This window comes from Hemiscyllium ocellatum, chromosome 1 (assembly GCF_020745735.1).
Source record: "Hemiscyllium ocellatum isolate sHemOce1 chromosome 1, sHemOce1.pat.X.cur, whole genome shotgun sequence".
In the NCBI taxonomy this organism is placed as follows: Eukaryota; Metazoa; Chordata; class Chondrichthyes; order Orectolobiformes; family Hemiscylliidae; genus Hemiscyllium; species Hemiscyllium ocellatum.
In genome coordinates, this window is record NC_083401.1 from 132293315 (window position 1) to 132315295 (window position 21981).

General features: G+C 40.2%; 1 protein-coding gene and 1 long non-coding RNA gene across 7 annotated transcripts in view; one reads left to right on the forward strand and one right to left on the reverse strand.

Moving 5' to 3' along the window:
• Nucleotides 1-5364: 5364 nt before the first annotated feature.
• Nucleotides 5365-21603, reverse strand: LOC132816489 (uncharacterized). Of its 2 annotated transcripts, none has more exons than XR_009644807.1 (3): nucleotides 21367-21603; nucleotides 11372-11468; nucleotides 5365-5768 (listed from the first exon to the last, which is right to left on the reverse strand). It is a non-coding gene; the product is annotated as an uncharacterized LOC132816489 (long non-coding RNA). The 2 variants fall into 2 exon arrangements; XR_009644806.1 differs by lacking the exon at nucleotides 5365-5768 and adding an exon at nucleotides 6792-6857.
• Nucleotides 21053-21981, forward strand: part of wdfy3 (WD repeat and FYVE domain containing 3) — a 400898-nt gene continuing 399969 nt past the window's right edge. For all 5 annotated transcript variants that reach the window (XM_060826089.1, XM_060826126.1, XM_060826116.1 and 2 more), the window contains exon 1: nucleotides 21053-21408. The gene's annotated coding sequence lies outside the window, so the exon portion shown is untranslated. The remainder of the gene's footprint in view (nucleotides 21409-21981) is intronic.

Here is a 21981-nt window from a genome sequence, read left to right on the forward strand (position 1 = left end):
TTTTCTTTTGTCTCTAACAGTTATATAGCTGGCAGAGGCAGGTATGAAGTTTATGGTGAGGCTAAATGTATGAGGGTGACATGAAGGTGAGTGTTGGGCTTGAGTCATGATTGATAGAGAACATTGGTTGGTGAGTGAGTGGTGCATACAGCAATGTGCACAACTATTGGTGAATTGGCAGGAGATTTCATTTACTAATAATTTACTAATTTCTTGTGACACAGCATCCAAGTCCTCAGGACTTAACGTTGGCATTGCCAATGTTACATTGTAAAAAATTGGGACGAGATAGGTATGTCTGGAGAGGAGATTTCTCTTCCACTTCAGCATCTTATGCCAAGACATCAATACAACGTCTGAAAAGCCTGAAGCGCGCAGTCATCCTGATGCACCATTAGTCTTACTTCTTGCCAGATGGTCTTCCCGAGCTAGTTTGAACAATTACTCTAGTCCAAAATACATCTCCCTTTTAGGGGTACAGATTGTCTTTGCCTCATGAAAGCCTGTGACAGGTTTGGATCCTTTTGGAGGAATACAGTGTTTATTGCTGGACTGGATGCTACAATCGTTTAAATACCTAAATTGAAAGCAACGAGTTTTAATTGCAAACAAAACAGAAATTACTGGAAAAGATCAATGGGTCTGGCAACACCTGTGGAGAGAAATCAGAGTTAACATTTTGGGTCCAGCGACCCTTCCTCAGAACTGGAGTGTCAATTGCATATGTATGATTTTCCCCTTCATGTTTTTGGAGATGATTAAATTTGGTCCCCATTTATTTGAACATTATTAATCTGCTATTTTACAAGTTTCATTCCACATCTTCACAGTGAAAATATGATTTCCTTCTTATTTGCATCACCATGATACTCCTCTGCAACAGCCTAACGTCTGACTCAGCAAGCAACACAAGTAATCAGCCAGCAGCTGTCTGTATGTTTGAGACAATAAAGTTATTTAAAGGATATATTGGACAGATAATTTAACATACAGAGGAGCCTCGATTATCCGAACGAGATGGGTGGGCACTATTTTGTTTGGATAATTGATTATTTGGTTAATTGATTTCCTCTAGGCTCGGAGTTTTCTGTGAAGTCTGCATCCCGTTCAGGAGACTAGGCAAAAGCACACTGCATGTGAGACCCCGCCTTCCCCCACTCCCAACCCCGTCCAACACCCACCCGCCCGCCTCCAACCCTGCTCCCCCAATCCCACACTCCTGTCCATCCCCACCAACCGTCCAATCCCCATCTGCACCCCAGCTCCACCCCCCTTCCCAACCAGGACAGCCGGACTGTCCACCAACAGTAAGACTGCTGCTGCTTTTGTGGGGTAAGTCTCCAAATAGCACGGGTGTGCACACACACATACACACACTGTTTTGACAAGTTCCCACTCTGCCCTCTACAGGACAATGTTGGAGAGATTATCTGGGGAAGCGGGTTTAGGGTTCACCCCTATGTAGAACTCCAGCTAAAGCGTGGGGAGAGAGTGTGTGTGTGAGAGAGAAAGAGAGAGAGAGAGAGAGAGAGAGCAGGAGGTCAGTCATTTAGAGATGGTGTCTGGACTGTTCTCGCAGAGTTCGTTTTTAATCATTGTACCTGTAAACATAAGAAGTGATCAGGGTTGAAACAGCTCTTTGATGTAATGTTTCTATCGGGACCTTGAGATCACTTTCGGATAATCTGATATTAGGATAATTGATATTTGGATAATTGAGGTTCCTCTGTATATCATGCCACTCATGAATGACATAAGAAAAATATGACTGCATTCAAAATGTTATATACAACATCAAGTGTGAGTAATGTACCTAAAGTATCTGTATTCTATTGAAATGTTTAAGCAAAAATAGCAATTGACGGTTAGAAGGCAATGTAATTCGGTGAGTTTATATGTGTTCTTTTTGAGCATAACTCAGTCAGATATATTGAAAATGTTATTTTATTTAAGTAATGTTTTATCCAAAAAAATGATTTTAAGTTATATCAAAATGCATGGAGGCCACCTGTGATTTCAAGATTGTGCATTAAACCTCTTAGTAATGAGGTGGATGTGGCTGCAACCAATCTCAGTGGAACATCCCCAAAATTTTAACTGAGCAGGGCAAAGTGTTATTTTTTATGTACCCGGAAGGCTACCATGCACAACTGAGAGACTTTTTCACCACCAAAATACAATGACATTTTCCTGTTTAAACATCAGCCACCAACAAAAAAAACCATGTAGCAAATTAAATATTTACATACAAAGCCTGTTAAAAGCAATGCAAAGCATCAAAGGTGAGGGGCATGTAATCAGAGAGGGAAGGAACTAAATCATTATGGAGTTGGAAGAGGAAATAAAGTGTTGCATCCCCCACAGTGCCCACCTCTCTCTAAAGGCACTACAAAGGTTTTACAGATTTGTAAAATGTCGTAGAAAAGCTGAAGTAAATCAAATTTGTGGGGACGCAACGGTGTAATGGTATTATCACTAGACTATTAATCCAGAAACTCAGCTAATGTTCTAGGTACCCAGGCTCAATTCCTACCGTAGCAGATGGTGGAACTTGAAGTCAAGAAAATTCATCTGGAATGAAGAGTCTAATGGTGACCATGAAACCATTGTCGATGTCAGAAAAAGCCATTTGGTCTGCTAATGTCCTTTAGGGAAGGAAATCTGTCATCCTTAATTGGCTGAGTCTACGTGTGACTCCAGACTCATAGCAATGTGGTTGACTGTTAACTGCCATCTGGTCAATTAGGGATGGGTAATAAATGCTGGCCTGGCCAGAGATGCCTGCATTCCATGAGTGAATAAAAAAAAATTAATTTGATTTAAGGGTCAGTATATCAACTGGGAGAATAAAACCAACTGAAATTAAAGTGGAAGTTTAATTGTATCAAATTTCAGAATGCGGATCACAATTGCGCCATCATAATGACAGTGTTTCTGCTATAAAATTGTCTCAGCATGTATCTTAAATGACATATTTACCATTATTGTTTTAAAATATTTGCATTTCTACACAGTATTTCCCTTTACATTAGCAGTTGTGTGACAATACCACTGGAGTTCAATAAAATCAAAAGCATAATTCGAGCCTCAGTGCATGTTTTTCTCAATTCGTGGACTATTGGAAAACATACTGGAAAATGTGATACATATATTTTACAATGTACATTTCTACTATAATATATATAACACACATTTAGCATGGATGTCATTTAAAGTATTGTGAAAAGAAAAGATAGCATCTCTTTGAATACCTTGATTCAATTAATCCTTTTTCTTAATATTAATTGTCATTGAATTTATGGCTTCAAGTTAAAACATTTTTAATAAAAATGTTGGCAATTCTTAACAAGTAGGTCATCTTTTTGATATCCACAAACATTTGTGCATAAAACTGACAAAACCCTGGGGAGCAGATACTTTCTAATTTTTCCATTCGAGCATAGTTCTACAGATGGCAAGATTTCTTACCCTATCACCCGAAGACTTATGGGAACAGGATTGCAGCCCACAGATATTTATGGCTGTAGCTGGAGACAAGATTTCCTTCACTTTCTTGGGAAAAGATCCCACATCAGAGAGTTGATAATCAACCTGAAAGCCCAGCAATTGTACAGTCCCAGCTGGACCACTGGTGGACCTGAACCTAGTTCAACCAGTGCTGGATCCTGAATAAAGTATATTTGGAGGCAGAGGTGAGAAGAGGTACCTGGGGAAGTATAGCAGAGGGGTGTGTGGTCTTGATGTTAAGGTCAGATGGAGAGGGAGCATCTGAGGGAGGGGTGGGGCTGACTGTGGCTTGAGGAGGAATAGTAAACCTAGTAAGGAAAGAGAAGCACGCTGACCTCGTCCTCCCAACACTTTGATCTGCTGGTTTATCTCCGCCCCCAACAGGATCTTTTCCTGCCAGTAAAACATTGAGGCGGAGTGGGATGTGACCATTAATTGGTCACTTAAGCGTTTAATTGAGCGAAGGCAGAAGGCCCATCACAACCCTTGCTTGGCCCCACAAAATTACGGACAGGCTGGGAGTAGGCAGTCAATAAGAGGACAACCTGGGGAAACTTATAGGCAGACAATACAATTCTGCTCTTCATCCTTTTAAGGATTATGAATAAGTGCTCACGGAAACTGTTGTAAATTAGTATTTATCTTTTCAAACATAAGCAACCAAAATCTTATACTGTACAAATAAATACCTTTAATGACATGTAGCATGTGGCCATATAACATATGAAAGTAAAACCAAATCAGTTAATAATACATAGCTAACTGCCAGGCATTATTTCACTTTTCAAGGTTTGTGCGAAGATTTGTAGCTCGGATGCTCGTTGTTGTGGTTCTGTTCGCCGAGCTGGAAGTTTTTGTTGCAAACGTTTCGTCCCCTGGCTAGGAACAGCCAGGGAATTCCTAGAGGCATGGCATTCATCCACAAACTCCATCAACAAACACATCGACCTGGACCCAATATACCAACCACTACAGCGGACAGCTGAAACTGACACCCGGAAGTGGCAAGGACAGACCACTATAAATACCGGAAGAAACATCAAAGAAGCGCTTCGCAGGAGGCTCCAGAGCACTGATGATGTCTCCTAGCCAGGGGACGAAACGTTTGCAACAAAAACTTGCAGCTCGGCGAACAGAACCACAACATTATTTCACTTTAAAATTTTAATTCAATCCACATAATTTTTAAAATGTTATAGTCCTGGTAACTGTTAACCATAATTAATTGTTGTGTTCTTCATTGCAATGTCCCACCAATCAGAATTCACTCGGCAACCAATTAGCACTCTCCTTTTGAGCAATGTAAAAAATATCAATACAACGTGCCTTTTTGAGAAATATATAATAGTATTAAAATGTAAACATGGAGAAAGTAACATATCCTGAGTAAGTCAAAAACAAACAGGCAAATCCAGCTGCCTATGCCAATGCAAGATACTAACACACAATTCATTTTAATCCTTGTCAGATTAATTTGAATCCATTTGATTTATAGCTTTCAAATTAATTAGATATTTATTGAAGATTTCAAGGACTCTTAAGGCAAAATGGTCATCCCTACTTCCAGGCCAGAAGGTCTAAGGTCAAGCACCACCAACTTGAAAGTGTATCATAACATGATCAAATAGGTTGATCCTTTTTAATGAATATACAAATAGAAATGTTAATTATAATCTGGGGAGAGATGGTTCCCCTTTTACTACCTATTGACCAAATATATCAAGTTGTGTTATTTTTAGAAAAAATACTGTTCTAACCTGAGTATTGTGATTCTCAAGAACTTTTACAAGGCATGTTTTCTCTTAAGTTACATTGAAATAATAATGACTTTCACGATGCCCAAAGTGTAATCACAACAGCACCCATTAACACATAAGACGTAAGTAAAAATGATTATAAATGAGGTAGCACGTATGTAGATTATATAAAAAGTTCAAAAGTCACACAGACAGTTTTTGAGATGATATCTGGAAACCTTGAAGGGCTGGTGGGTTTCATTTGGTTCACTAAAGACAACGAAGACCATGCGTTTCTGGCAGTGAATTCCCAGTGGCTTACTGCTAGCAAATCAGGAGAAGAATGATGGCCCATGCTCTTTAAATATCAGTTTTCAAACAGGATCCACGCATTTTCCTTCTATGGTCTCTGCTTCAGATTATCAGTTCCTAGTCGGCTGTTATTTATGTCTCTCTTATAAACTAGGTTCTGTCATTTGATCACAGTATTGGTGCTCCAGTTTTCCACACAAATACTTTATCATCCTAGATGAGATCACCAAATTTATGTTACAAGCAGGCTAGGGAAGAATAACCATTTTTAAAAGGTGATAAAATGTGAGATCCCAGATTCTGACTAAAAGCATAAAGCCAGACGATTACATAGTTTTGAATGAACAACAATACACATCACTATAGAAACTTGCAACAATAATTCAATTTACTAAATTCCCCTCTCATACACACAAATTATAATGTAACATTTAGAATTATCATAGGCAAAAATAGGTAGCAAATGATAATTGAAATCTCACAGAGCATTCCAAATAGTAAATGTAATCCAGACATTTCTAGAGGATGCTGGAATGCTGTCAAACAGCTAGCACATCATTGGCATCTGTTAATTTTTCTTGTGAACTTTAACCTTTGGTATTTTAGGTGTAATAGGAACATCGTCTGTCATTGTCTTTTCATGAGATGACTCAGGTGGTTAGAGTTTTGCACAATGTCAAGTTATGCTCCATTAAGTTACTCAGAGGCTCCAGTTAGTGTTCTATCTTCAGATATAACCAAGTCTCTATTTCTTTGTTTTCTAGTTATTTTTAAAGAAAGTTTTATTCTCTGAACAAACCTTTCTGCCAAATCATTTGTGCCTGGGCGATAAAGAGCTATTTGGAAATGTTAAACTGCATTCAATTTTAGATAGTCCATAAATTCTTGTGATGTGAACTGTGGACCATTGTCACTAAAAGTTTGTTCCAGATAACCAAACTTTGCAAACATCACCCCCAATCTTTCAATGGTTTTCTTTGAAGGATATGTCTTCATGATGGCAACTTCAGGCCTGTTGGTAAGTGCACCAACCACTATGAAAAATATTTGCCTTTCAAAAAGTCAAGTGTAGTCAATATGGATTCTTTGTCATGATCTTTTTGGCCATTCTCATGGGTTAATGACACTAATGGAAATAAATTGCAAACTCTTGCACAAGCTCTACATATTCTCATTTATTCCTCAATTTTGGAGCAACGTCCTAGCCACAAAAATAGCTAAAATGAAACAAAAAACTGCAGATGTTTGAGATCCGAAACAAAAACAGAAGTTGCTGCTGAAACTCAACAGGTCTGGCAGTATCTGTGGGGAGAAATTAAAGTTAACTTTTCAAGTCTGGTGACTCTTCATCAAACATCCTTCAAACCTGAAAATGTCACATTAATCTTTGTGTAGTTGATTTAACTTATCATTCCACCACAGCTAAGGAAATGTAACTCTCATTCCCCATAGGAGACATCCTGCTTGTACAGATAGTTCTAGTTTCTGTGTGCCAAAAAGCTTCAGTTCTGAAGTTGTTTCTATGACATTGTCACAAAGCACAATATTCATCACTGTTGAGAGCTGTAGATCATTACTAGTATACTTCTTAACTTGTCCTGCTGTTACCGGACTGTTCACTACTTGCTCAAAGTCATAAGCACTGTTTGTAGTCGGCTCATTTGGGGATGGGTTAGAGTCCATCAGCATTCTTGTGCAAGTTGGATTGTTGATTCTTAATTATATAAGTGCGAATCGATGGCAACAATAGCCACCTCTGCCAATGGCAAATTTCTGGTCATACGGATATTGATGGAATCGTTTACAGCCAAAAATGATTCCTACAGTTTCCTTTTCTATCTATGCATAGTTCATTTCTTCTTTGTGATTCATTCCATGCTGGTTGCAATAGTAACTTTGGGTCAAAATAGGTGAGAACTTCTGACTTGAGGAAAGTCTCTTTAGCTTGTGTAAAAGCTCTTTCATATTGATCTTCCCATTTCTAATTCCTTTGGTGCAATAAAATTGTACAAAGGCTTGAGAATGGTTGCAATATTGCCTTAGTAGCTTGGGAAGCCCACAAATGAATGCGATTGGTTCACATTTTTAAGTGTTGCTGCCTCATTTAAGGCTGTTAACTTGGAAGTTGACTTGCGAGTCCCTGAGCATCAATAGCATGGCCATTGATGGAAGATATATATTAAAAAAAATCACATTTGACTTTTCTCACTCTTAAGCCATAATCTTCAAGTCTCAGCAAATCACCAGCTAAAATGTAAAGATACTCACTTTTTGTTTCTCCCTGAGAGTAAAATATTGTTGTAATAACACTGGACTCCTTCTAATCCATTTAAAATGTGATCCCTGGCACGTGGGACTGATGTAGGTGTAGATGTGATTCCAAATAGAAATATCTTGTATTTGATCAGTCTTTTATATATTATCATCATCAAGCATTTCTATGACTCAGGATCAGAATTTCTCTGGAGATAGGCTTGACTAAGATCATTTTTAATGAATAATTGACCTCCAGTTAGTCCAGCAAATAGGTCATTGAATAAAATCAAGGGATACTGCTGAGCACACGGTACTGGATTAATAGCGACCTTTAAATCACTGCAGATGTATACCACTCCATCTTTTTTCATCACTAGTATGGTAAGCATGGCCCAATCATTCATGTTGATTCAAGGACTCTCATCTTGACCAACCTCTCTAATTCTGCCTCAGCCTTTGGTCTGATTGCATAAGGTCCTGATCTAGCCTTGCAACATTTTGCTTGATTTACAATTTGGCAAAGATCTTTTCCATGTTTCCCAGATTGCATTGAAATCAATGGCATGTTTCTTCGTAAGCAACTGCATTTTGAGTCTGCATTTGTGGTCATTTATCAGCTGCCATTTTGTGAACTCACATGCTCAAGCTTAGCTAGTTCCATCTAGACTACTACATCTAGTACCTTCTTTAAAAACAAAGAACAAAGAAAATTTATAGCCCAGGAACAGGCCTTTCGGCCCTCCAAGCATGAGCTGATCCAAGTCTACTGTCTAAACTTGTTGCCCAATTCCTAAGCACCTGTATCCCTCTGCTCCCCACTTACTCATGCAGCTGTCCAGATGCATCTTAAATGAATCTACCGTGCCTTCCTCTACCATCTCTGCTGACAACACGTTCCAGACACTCACCACTCTCTGTGTACAGTACTTGCCACATATATCCCCCTTAAACTTTTCACTTCTCACCTTAAACGTGTGACCTCTCGTTATTGAATCCTTAGCCCTGGGAAAAAGCTTATCTCTATCTATCCTGTCTAGAGCTTAAATCTAGATTCCTTTCCATCAGTAATCTCTTCTTGATTGCATCACATCCTAAACCACGCATTAGTCTGTCTCCGATACTGTAATATTAGCTGTCTCCTAATGTGCCGGATTCTCTTAACTTCTTTAAAATTTCTGAGCTGTGAGATAGATTTACCATCACGCTGATTGAGAAATCTGTACCTTTCAGCAATCACCAAAGGCTTTGGTGAAAAATGGTTCTATTGGATTCCTATCATTACTTCTGTGTAGAAGTTCCAGTGCTTAGTACTTCCATCATACATTCCATTAGCTTTCCTGTTAGCCTGCTGCATCTGTATGTAAGCTTTCAGTGGCTTGTTGTCAAGGAAACCTGAGTCTCTGTACATTTACACTTTTTAAGCTTTTACCATTTGAGAAATATACTGCACATCTATTCTTTAAGACAAGTTCCATACTTTTCATCATTTATATAAATGAGTTGGACGTGAGCAGAGGAGGTATAGTTAATAAGTTTGCAGATGACATCAAAATTGGAGGTGTAGTGGACAGCAAAGGTTACCTCAGAGTATAGTGGGATCTTGATCAGATGGGTCAATGGGCCGAGGAGTGGCAGATGGAGTTTAATTTAGATAAATGTGAAGTGCTCCAGTTTAGAAAGGCAAATCAGAGCAGGACTTATACACTTAATGTTAAGGTCTTGAGGAGTGTTGCTGAACAAAGAGACCTTGAAATGCAGGTTCATAGTTCCTTGAAAGTGGAGTCTCAGATAGATACGATACTGAAGGAGGCATTTGGTATGCTTTCCTTTACTGGTCATAGTATTAAGTATAGGAGTTAGGAGGTCATGTTGTGGCTGTACAGAACATTGGTTAGGCCACTTTTGGAATATTGCATGCAATTCTGGTCTCTTTCCTATCAGAAGGATTTTGTGAAATTTGAAAGGGTTCAGAAAAGATTTACAAGGATGTTGTCAGGGTTGGAGGGTTTGAGCTATAGAGAAAGGCTGAATAGACTGGGGCTGTTTTCCCTGAAGCATCAGAGGCCTAGGTGTGTAACATGAGGGGCATGGAAAGGATAAATAGACAAGGTCTTTTCCCTGGGGTGGGGAGTCCAGAACTAGAGGGCATGGAGTCATAGGGATGTACAGCACGGAAACAGACCCTTCAGTCCAACCCGTCCATGCCGACCAGATATCCCAACCCAATCTAGTCCCACCTGCCAGCACCCGGCCCATATCCTTCCAAACCCTCCCTATTCATATACCCATCCAAATGCCTCTTAAATGTTGCAATTGTACCAGCCTCCACGTCATCCTCTGGCAGCTCATTCCATACACGTACCACCCTCTGCGTGAAAAAGTTTCCCCTTAGGTGTCTTTTATATCTTTCCCCTCTCACCCTAAACTTATGCCCCCTAGTTCTGGACTCCCCAATCCCAGGGAAAAGATTTTGTCTATTTATCCTATCCATGCCCCTCATAATTTTGTAAACCTCTATAAGGTCACCCCTCAGCCTCCGACACTCCAGGGAAAACAGCCCCAGCCTGTTCAGCCTCTCCCAGTAGCTCAGATCCTCCAACCCCGGTAACATCCTTGTAAATCTTTTCTGAACCCTTTCAGGTTTCACAACATCTTTCCGATAGGAAGGAGACCAGAATTGCATGCAATGTTCCAACAGTGGCCTGACCAAGGTTCAGGGTGAGGGGGGAAAGATATAAAAGGGACCTAAAGGGCAACATTTTCATGTAGAGGGTGATGAGTGGATGGAATGAGATGCCAGCACAAGTGGTGGAGGCTGGTACAATTACAGAATTTAAAAGGCATCTGGATGGGTATATGAACTGGAAGGGTGTAGAGGGATATGGGCCAAGTGCTGGCAAATGGGACTAATTAAGTTAGGATATCTGGTCTGCATAGACGAGTTGGACCAAAGGGTCTGTTTCCATGCTGTACATCTTTATGACTCTATGACTCTCAGTGAATGACCTCAAAGTTCCCAGAATTAGATTCCATTTGCTATGTTTTTGCTCAATTACTATAGCTTTCCAAATCTTTGTGGAAGCATTGTATATCTTCCTCACAACATACAATCCTACTTTACTTTGTATCATTTGTAGTTTTGGAAGTAATGCGGTTGGAATTCACATCCAAATAATTTATCTATAATTAGAACAGCTGAGGCCCAAGTACCAATTCCAATTGGTCACAGGCTACCAACATGAGAATGACCAATTTAATCTTACTGTTTTAAGGATGTTACCCAAGCCTTATTCCATGTCAATACATTACCCCCTTTATCATGCGTTTTAAATTTGTTAACAAACCTTCTGTGGGGAATCCTATTAAAAGCCACCTGAAATTCCAAATGTATTTCATCTGTCAATTCCCCTTTACCAAATTTTATGAAGAACAACCTCAAAAAAGCTTGCTAAACATAATTTTTCATTTGCAAATCCATTGTGACTGTGCCCAATCAGATCATTTTTATCCAATTGTCTATTTATCACATTCTTTATAATAGATTTTAACAGTTTCCATACTATTGACGCAAGGTTGTGGTTCCTTTTTTTCTCTCTGCCTCATTTCTTCTGAAATAGTGGGGTGACATTTGTAAGTTTCCAATCTTCATTCCAGAATCTAAAAAGAGTTTTGAAAGCTGATTAGCAATGCAGTAACTATCTTCACGGCCACCTCCTTCATGACTCTGGGATGTTGACTATCAGGTACCAAGGACATATCAAATTTTAGTCTCATTAATTTCTCTAGGTAATCTTTCTAATACCAATTTCCTTCAACTTGTCATTCTCCCGGGTTTTGAGGATCTCTAATTTTGGGAGTTATTTTGTATCTTCCTCAGTGGAAACAGACAAAAAGGAATTATTTAGCTTCTTTGCCATTTGTGTATTTCCCATGATAAACTCTTCTGAGACTGCTTTTACTGTCTATACATTTGTCAAGTGAGCAGGGAATACCAATTCTGATGAATCACGTAATGTAAATTCATTGATGAAGATCAGTTGGGAAAAGATCCTCCTTTGCAAGGAACTCCATTGCAGAAGTAAAAAGCTCCTCAAAAGGTATCAATCATTTATTACTGTATATTTTCCTTCGATCTAAGATTTGAACCATATGTTAACAAGTGGAAAACCATTTATTTTTTCGTGCTCATACAACACAGGTACCAATTATGGTTTTAGTTTCACAAGGTGGTATATGTTTTTGACAAGTGAAGTTCACTTCACATGTAAGCATTATTAATGAATAAGGACAATAGGAAGCTGTTACATGAGATAATGGTTACCACTACTAATATTAGATTTTTGTTTCAGATTTGTTTAATTAACTGAATTTAAATTTCCCATTGACTGTTGTGGGATTCAATCTCAGATCTTTAGATTATTAACTCAATCTGCTGGGTTATTATGTCCATTATGTTACCACACCGGAAATTAGTACATTTTTATTTTGAAAGCACATTGAGAAATGAAAAAGGAAAGAGCAGTAGAGAAAGAGGAACAGAGTAAAACTAAAAAATGAAGGAAACAGGAATGAAGGTCTATGAAAAAGAATATCAGTAGTCAAAGACCATGAAACAAATAAATGAGGTAAGATAATAAAATGTTTCATATTTGTGAATTTATAATATTCAAAATTAATAAAAATATATAAACAATCTGCATCTTTACAGTATTATTAACATTGCTATTTTCAGCAGTCAAACAAAATATGTGCATACCCTGTGTCGAGTATCGTATCTACCTTGTGTTTTAAAGAAGAGCAAGCTTGTACTGCTGTTGTCCTTGTGCAGAAAATACTTTCCGTGACTCAGTGATCTGATGAATGCATTATGACCATTATACTCATTCTGATCAACCATATTTACACAAACAGACATAAACTATAAAGTCAAATATGTTTGACCATGCCAATCCAACACCAGCCTGTGTGCACGTTCCTTCATGACCTGAGATCTCGGATGGGTATCATAACAACAGCAGCCATCACCTCGCTACCAGAAGAGCTGCCAACCTCTGATCTCTGCCCCAAAGGTCTTTGATCTTGGGGAAACATATACTGCTGGCCTTTTAGGTCCATGAGTGTCACTAGGTGTGGTGAACTTTTCCAAGAGAAGATGTGGGACTCTTGCCAGCTCTCCATCAAGGGCCTGAGGCTTTATCACCACCACAAGATTCCACTCCGTATGGTTTGGTGGCCTTGCTATAATAGATTCCTGATTTATGTGGCAATTTATTGAATATCCAGAGGGAGTTGATTGACTTGAGGTAAACTTGCATGTTTCAATTAAATGCATCCCAAAGCTTGTTTCACCTCTTAGCTGGGGAGAAATAAATAAAGCTGAGGATTGAAGTACTCCACAGAAGCTCTGCAGTTCGTGGGTAATACACACATCGATGGGGTGGTAAATAGTGAGGATAGCCTTAGATTACAGGAGGATATCGATGGGCTGAGCAGTGGCAAATTGAATTTAATCTGATTAATGTGAGGTGATGCATTTGGGTAGGACAAACAAAGCAATACATAATGAACAGTAGGACCGTGGTAAGCATGGAGGATCAGAGGGACCTTGGTGTTCATGTCCATTGCTCTGCTAAAGTATTTGGACAGATAAATAAAGTGGTTATAATGTGCTAGCTTGACTTTATTAGCTGCAGCATACATTTAAGAGCAGGGAGGCTACGTTGAAACTGTATAAAATGTTGCTTAAACCATAGTCGAGTATTGTGTGCAATTCTGAAATCCAAATTATAGGAGGGGTGTAACAGTATTGGGGAATGTATAGATGAAATTTACTAGGATATTGCCTGGACTGGAGAGTTTCAGTTATGAAGAGAAATTGGATATACTAGGGTTGTTTTCCTTATAGCAGAGGAGATTGAGAGGGGGCATGATTGAGATTTATAAAATTATGAGGGGCATGGATATAAAGAAACTTTTCGCGTTGATGGAAAGATCAATGCCTAGGGGGCATAGATTTAAGGAAAGGAGCAGAGCATTTCAAAGAGAAGCGAGGAAAAACCTTTATTCAGCTAGAAGATGATGAGAATCCAGAACTCTCTCTCTGTAAAGATAGTAGAGGCAGAAATCTTCATAGAATTAAGGTAGAATTTAGATGTGCACTTGCGACGCCAAGACATAGAATGCGGTGGACCAAAATGTTGTAAAACGGGATTAAAATAGTTAGATGTTATTTTTGACCAGCATGAATCTGATGATCCGAGAGCCTTTTTCTGTGCTGTAGATCTCTATGATTCTTTGTTTCAAGAGCAGCAACATCAGAGAGGCCACTTTTGATTAGGTGAGAGAATATTTCATTTCTACAGGACCTAAAATCAGGAGTGTTGCTGAACAGAGACCTTGGAGTGCAGGTTCAAAGCTCCTTGAAAGTGGAGTCGCAGGTAGGTAGGAAAGTAAAGAAGGCGTTTGGTATGCTTTCCTTTATTAGTCAGAGTATTGAGTACAGGAGGTGGGAGGTCATGTTGCAGCTGTTAGGCCAATGTTGGAATTGTGTGTGCAATTCCAGTCTCCTTCCTATCAGAAAGATGTTGTGAAACTTGAAAGGGTTCAGAAAAGATTTACAAGGATGTTACCAGGGTTGGAGGATTTGAGCTATAGGGAGAGGCTGAAATGGCTGGGGCTGTTTTCCCTGAAGCATCGAAGGCTAAGGGGTGACCTTAGAGAGATTTACAAAATTATGAGGGGCATACATAGGGTAAATAGGCAAAGTCTTCTCCCTGAGGTTGGGGAGTCCAGAACTAGAGAGCATAGGTTTAGGGTGAGAGGGGAAAGATATAAAAGAGACCTACAGGGCAACTTTTTCACACATTGGATGGTACGTGTATAGCCAGAGGAAGTGATGGATGCTGGTACAATTGCAACATTTAAGAGGCATTTGGATGGGGATATGAATAGGAAGGTTTTGGAGGGATTTGGGCTTGGTGCTGGCAGGTGGGACTAGATTGGGTTGGGATATCTGGTCGGCATGGATGTGTTGGACCGAAGGGTCTGTTTCCGTGCTGTACATCTCCATAACTCTACAGATAAATTTGGTGGATCCTTACATCATCAATTATGAGACAAGTGAACTGAACTACTTCCTCATAATCATTTCAGCCTCAAGTTTGCTTATTATTTGTTCTATTGCTTCCGATTCCATATATGTAGCACTTGGACTTGGTCTGCCTGTGCAAGGAAGGGGCAGCCAAAATCCTTGCATTTTTGCAGTGAGTGAACAATTACATGAGAAAAGGTATTTGTCAAAGCTTTTCATTTGCACTCAACAGGACAATTTGGAAGCAATACTAAAGTGAAGTGAAAGCAACAGTTATACGATGGGAGGAGAGTGCCGATTGATTGCAAGTGGATTCTGATTCGTAAAAACATTGGAATACACCAGCTATTAATAACTGACAGTTAAGGTTGAAGGGTGACCTTAGAGAGACTTATAAAATCATGAGGGGCACAGATTGAAGTGAATAGCAATGGTCTTTTCCCTGCAATGGGAGAGTTCAAAACTAGGTGGCATATTTTAAGGCAAAAGGAGGAAGATTTAAAAGGGACCTGAGGACAAACCTTTTCACACAGGGCATGGTTCATATGTGGAATGAACTGGCAGAGGAAGTGGTAGATGAAGATACAGTTACAAGATTTGAGAGGCATTTGGACAGGCAGGTGAAGGGGAAAGGTTTAGAGGGATATGGGCCAAACGCAGAAAAGTGGGACTAGTTTAGTTTGGGAAACTTGGTCGGCATGGACGATTGGACTGAAGGGTCTGCTTCCATGCTGTGTGACCCTATAACTGCTAAACTTTTCTGAAATTATAAATTAGGCAGATTGATTCTGATTAGTTAGAGCATTGTCCCAAGAAATTAACCAGAAGATGGATGGCATCTCTTCTTGTTGAGTTGAGACACGTGCAGTATGTGTACATGTTCTTCCTGTCTGCAAAGAATAAGGTTTTGTGGTTTAATAGTATAAAGTTTTTGGAAAATAATCATTCATCATGGCAGTGCCTTGACCAATTACAATCAACCCGTCTGGTACAAAATTTAATGAAGTTTCGCAATTAACTATCAGTACTCTTCATGGCAACACCTCTATTAATCACAGTCCACTTGCAAATCAATCATCACTCTCCCCATATACTGGATAAACACTGTTTTCCCCTTACTTGCAAGTTTCCCAGAAGTGTGCAAGACAAAAATCTTTTGCCAAAACGTGACTTTTTTCAGCAAGTTTTGTGTTACCAAATGAATGTAATTATATTATTCTTACTGTCAGAAGAACTACCACAAAGCTTGCAGTGGAGATATAACGGAGAGAACAGACAGATGATATTCTTTTCTCTTTGACATTTGTACTTGATAGCTGAAGCTAAGCATTATAAAACAGAAGACTAAAGAAAATGAAATCTGTAGTCTGAAGTCCAAAAGACAGACATTTGGTCACTAAGATGGTGAAATTAAAATGCAACAGGGTTTGTAAAAGACAGTGTCAGTAAGTCATCAGCCCCAAAAGTCATGCTGGAAACAGTTTTGTGTGATGAGAGAGAATTCAGCATGCCCACAGTCTGGATGAACAGTATTAATTTGTAAAACACTTCTCACTCAGACAGATCAACTAGATTATTACACGAATACTATGCATAAGTTTCTTACATTGCAGCACTTCAAAGGGCTTTATTTTTGAAAAAGTGCTTTGGGGTGTCCTATTATCATGAAACACATTCTATAATGCAAGTCTTTTATACATAGTCATAAAATTGCTACAGACAATAAGATGAAAAACCCTAAGCAGACCAAAGGGATAGACACGTAAAGAGCCAAATTCATTTTATTATACATTAACATAACAAAATTTATGACAGCAATAAATTGCTGTGGAACTGACTGTGAGTTGATTGATGCCCTTTCACCTCTGCAAATAAGATTCCAATCTCGCCCAGAGAGCTAAACAAAACTACAGTTTCTTCTGATATAATGTGACAGTTCAGTTTCCAGGCATTATAAGAAAATCACGTAACAGCAGCACCATTTAAACCAGTGGGACTGGAATCACGTTATAGCCAAAACAGATAAGGAATGTTTGCGTTCTACAAATAAGTCTAAATTCTTCAATCACATTATAGACAATTTGCATTGAAGAAATGCACATTATTGCACAAGCGACTGTATCCTCATTACAAAGAGTCTAATGAGAATTGAATTTAAGCAGTTCCTATTCAGTTTGGAGTGGGCATAAGACACTAGAGGAGGAAAAGACATTGTTGAACCTTCTAAGATCAACTATCATAGATGGGAGCAAGACTGACAGCAGAACACACCAGTTTCCCCAAAGGGTCCTCACGCGGGCACCATGCTTATCATTTGTCTTTGCAAGCTGCCAAATGTTTCTCTTAGGCAGCCACACTGAATGCCTGAGAAATAACCTGATAATCTTGGCTTGAACATTCTTCAGGCATCCTCAGTGCACAGTATATTGATCCCGGAAATTCTGCTTTGTCACAAGCTAAATTGGACAGTCATATACATTTTGTAAAATTATCTTATCTGTTAAGGGGTTCAATTATCTTTTACTACATTTAGAACTCAACTGATAATTCATGTCATATTTTTAAAAAATCATATTTTTGTACCAAATATCTTGATATTTGAGAGTTTGCCTCTTGTTTAGTGAGGTAGTAAGATTTGGCATTCATGCCAATAAAGTTGGGCATGCTGTTGAAAAGGGCAGAAGCTGCATTTAAAATGATTTGAAGTTTAGAAATTGCAAAATTGCATATCGTGATGAACATCGTATGATTTATGTATATTAATATTGTTATCCCTCACTGGGGTGTCTTACTGGAAATGAGGCCCCACTATTCCTAGAGTTGTCACAAAATATGCAGAATTCCCCAATTTACCTGGCTTGCAGACCCAGGTTGACAGAAAGCATGGACCAAGTTTCTGTACTTAGCAAGAATTAATATTCACTTAAAAAAATCGACTCTAGCTACAGGCAAATATTATGAACCATTGGCGTACAACTCGAGTAGTTTAAAGTCTAATCAATTTATAAATACCCCCTCACATGCACACACACACACACACACACACACACACACACACACACACACACACACACACACACACACAAAAGGTAAAAAGTGGAAGTTATGAACAGAAGGAAAATTGGGAAAGCAGATAAGTGGTATTTGTTTGCTCTCTCCTCTGCTAAGATGGTTCTGATGCTTTTTGGAATGCTTCTTCTGTTTTCCTTCTCCAAATGCTTTCAAAAGTTTTCAGGAGGCATAGGTTAGCTGGCTTACACTAAAAATGGTCTCTGATTATTAATGAAAAGTCGCAGTTTACAGCAACTGCGGAAGGGAAAATAAATTGGTTTTCTTCAATATTGAAGTGATGTTTATTACAGAGAACAGAGGTCTTGGGCTAGTGAAGGTCTGATGGCTTCTCACTGTCTTGTTCACAGCCCCAAGCTGTTCAACAACCTGAGAACCAATCACATATTTTTAAGCAGGCTTGTCATCAATAACAGGTCACTAATCTGTAGGCTAGCCTGCTCCATGTTGCCAACTGAATCTACATTTGTGCGCACCCCTTGGCTCCAACTTGTCTATAAACTAAACTTCTAATTACTGCTTGAACAAACAGCTATGCAAATGGTGCTCATGGCAAGTATTAGGTTACTTGCTTTAAAAACCACAGTTTCATCAGTATTCCTCTGTATTTAAAACAGTGCTTTTCCCCATGTCCATCCACAATTAAAAATTAAAAAAACAAAAGATCTTTACAATACCATTTTTTTAACAGTTTGAATTTTTAACCAGTCACATGGGTATTGTTTATTTTTGTGAATGAGTTTCATAATTATCTTGGTCTCTCTTTCTGGAACCTTGCTTTGAAAGTGATATGTGTCAGAGAGCAGATGTCTGTAGGGCCACCTGGAGTATTAAGTGGAAGCTTGTTTAAATTGTGGAGGTTTACAATGCGAGAGAGAAAATATTAAACCATTAGTTTACCAAATATAGGATGGATAATTTATTTTTAATGTAGCAGAATGCTTTTAAAATCAGTTCAAATAAAAATGGACTAAAGTCAGATGCAAGTATAAGTTTGGCTTGAAATTGCTTAAAAGAGTAAAGGAAATTACTCTGGGGAAAAGTTTAGATTGTGAATCTATTTTATGACCTCTGCAGATTATTAAAATACTAGGAATATCTAAAATTTCACGTGTATGAATATTCCAGGGAAAAGACCTCATAGCTCATTGGTCAGGACTTCAGGAAAAGCAGTTACAATAAAAAGTAATAGTGTTTTGTAAGTAAATGGAACTTTGTTTTTCTGTGTGTCCTAAACCTTCCAAATGGCGTTATATTCAAATAGCTTTTGAATTGTTTTGTTTCTACACGTTTTGTTAATAAACCTGTGTTTTACGGTCAAAACCAAATCTACAGCCCTGTGTGCTTACATTTTAGTGAGACACTATTGTTAAACCATGGTCTAGCAAGCCACATTTCATTTTACAATCTGACCTGTGCAATATTAACATCAGCCATGATCATTACAATATGATCTTGAACACTGCTATCTACAATTTCCAGAAATAGGTGCCATAATTGAAGTTGTCTTAAACGCCAGGTTGCTGTCAAAGCCTGCCATTTCTTTGTCGTTGTGCAAATGACAAATGGAATTTAATTGGGAAAAGTACAGGTTGATGCATTTTGGGACGGCCAATAAAGCATTGGAGTAGTTGAATGGTAGGACCTGATACAAGTACAGAGAAATCAGAGGGACTTTGGTGTGCATGTCTATAGATCCTTGAGGCATCAAGGATAGATAATATAGTTAAGGCAGCATTTGGACACTTACCTTATTAGACAAGGCAATTAATACAAAAACATGGAAGTTACGATGGAACTGTATGCAGTAAGGTACAGCTGACATACTATATGCAGTTCTGGTCGCCACACTAAAAGAAGGATATGGTTGCACAACAGAGAGAGTGCGGAGGAGATTCTCAACGATGTTGTCTTGGCTGAAGTGTTTCAGCAATGAAGGGAAAGAAGACAGAATGACATTATTTTCCTTAGAGCAGAAAAGGCTGAAGGAGGGGAATATAATTGAGGTTTACAATTGGGGCATAGAAGGGGAGCAACTTTTCCCCTTTTGTAGATGAATCAATAACGAGATTGCACATTTTTAAGGTTGGGTTCAGATAGTTTGGAGGAAGGTGTCTGAAACTCACTGCCTAAAAAGGTGGTAGAAGCAGAAACCTTTAGACATTTCATCATCATCATCAAAGGTTTCGTACAGATGAGAATGACTCTCCTCCACTCTCAGGGTGAATCCTTAGATGCTGAAGACATTTAAGAAGTATTTAGTTGAGCACTCGAAGCACCATAGAATGCTATGGTCCAACACTGGAAAATATGGTTAAAATAGACAGATGCTTGATGACTGCATTGGCATAATGCTCCAAAGACATTTCTCTGTGCTGTAAAAAGTCTGATTCTATCATTGATGGATTTCAGCAGTTAAAGTCACCATAATCCCTTTACAGACTAGTGATGAGTTTAACTGAGAGTCACTATGCAAAGTCGAGATGGAGGGATCTTCAATAATAACCTCGTCCAGTATGAAAATCGAACCAGCACTGCCGGTATCACACACCAGCTGAACTGAGCTAACTGCTATGTACAGAGACTAAAACATCTGCAGATGCTGGAATCCAAGGTAGAAAAGGAGTCTGGAAGAACACAGGCAGGCAGGCAGCGTCAGGAGGTGAAGCTGACGTTTCAGGTGTAACCCTTCTCCACCTCCTGACGCTGCCTGGCTGGCTGCGCTCTTGCAACCTCCTGCTTGTTTACTAATCGACATATACAGACTGCGCGACCCCGCCCCTCCCAGATGTGTGAGTGCGCATGCGTTTAGTACACAACGCCGGGGGGGGGTCTTGCTTGTGGGCTCTCATCGGATCGCGGAGGAGAGACGCTGAAAGTCGCACCTGGCCCGGAGGAGGGCGGTGCGCGCGTGCGCAACATTCACCCCTCAGTCAACCAGCTCTCCGCCCGCTTCGACCCAGGGGCTGGAGGGTACGAGGCGGACGACGGAAGGGGGCGCTTTCAGCCGCTGGGTCTGCGGGGCGGGGAATACGCGCATGCGCAGCGGCCTCACACCGCCCCCCCCACCTCCGGCCCTGGTTTGGGGAGTCGCAGTGAGCGGTGGCTGGCGGAGGGGGCGCTGGTCGGCCACCGCTGCCGCCCGTTGCTGGTGATTGTGGTGGAGCCCGGCGCCTGGGAGGAGGGAGCGGAGCCAGCGATGTTTCCCACTGTCACTCTCAGGGCTCTCCAGTTCAGCCTCGGGTGAAAATGGCCACCAAGAGAAAGTGCAGCAGCATTGGCACGACCCTCCCGACTGCTCTGTCATCCCCTCACGCCGTCGGCTTGCGGCACTTCACAGGATAAAATTCCAACATTGAAGGAGGAGGAGGAGAGGGGTGAGAAAAAACAACCAACCTTCATCTCTCCTTCGTCCGCTCGAGGCATTGATTTTTCCTGGTGAGCTGATCTTTTTAAAAATAATATGGTATTAGCCCGTTCGAACAGAACGACGTGAATTGAAGAGGGAGGGAGTGAGTGGGGGGGGGGGGAGGTGATCCAGTGTTCTCGGTAAAAGCTGGCCGTGTTGAAGCCGGGCTCCTATTTATCCAGCTTTATTTATTTTCCTTTTCCCCTCCCTGTGTGATTCCTGGCTGTTTCCGGCGGGGCGGGTTTCCGGTTGCGGGGTTTTTAAAAGGAGGCGACATTCGGGTCGCTAACGGCTCCCTCAGCGCGTGCCCCCCCCTCCCCCTCCCGGGGCAGCCCGTCTGTCACCTCATACCCCCCCCCCCCCCCCCAAACCCTGAAGGGGGAGGAAAGACCGCCACCTCCCTCCCTCCCTGGCCGGTTACCCACCACATCCTCCTTCATCCTCTCCAGCTTCCCTCCCCGGGATCTTGGGTTCAGGCCGCCTTCCCCCCAATGGAGACCATCCCGAATTATTGTCCAAAGGGGTTTCGACGTGAACATGAACCAACCCCAGCGGGGCGGTTTTTCTTTTGGTGCTTACAGCATTTTCGGGGAGCGGGGAGC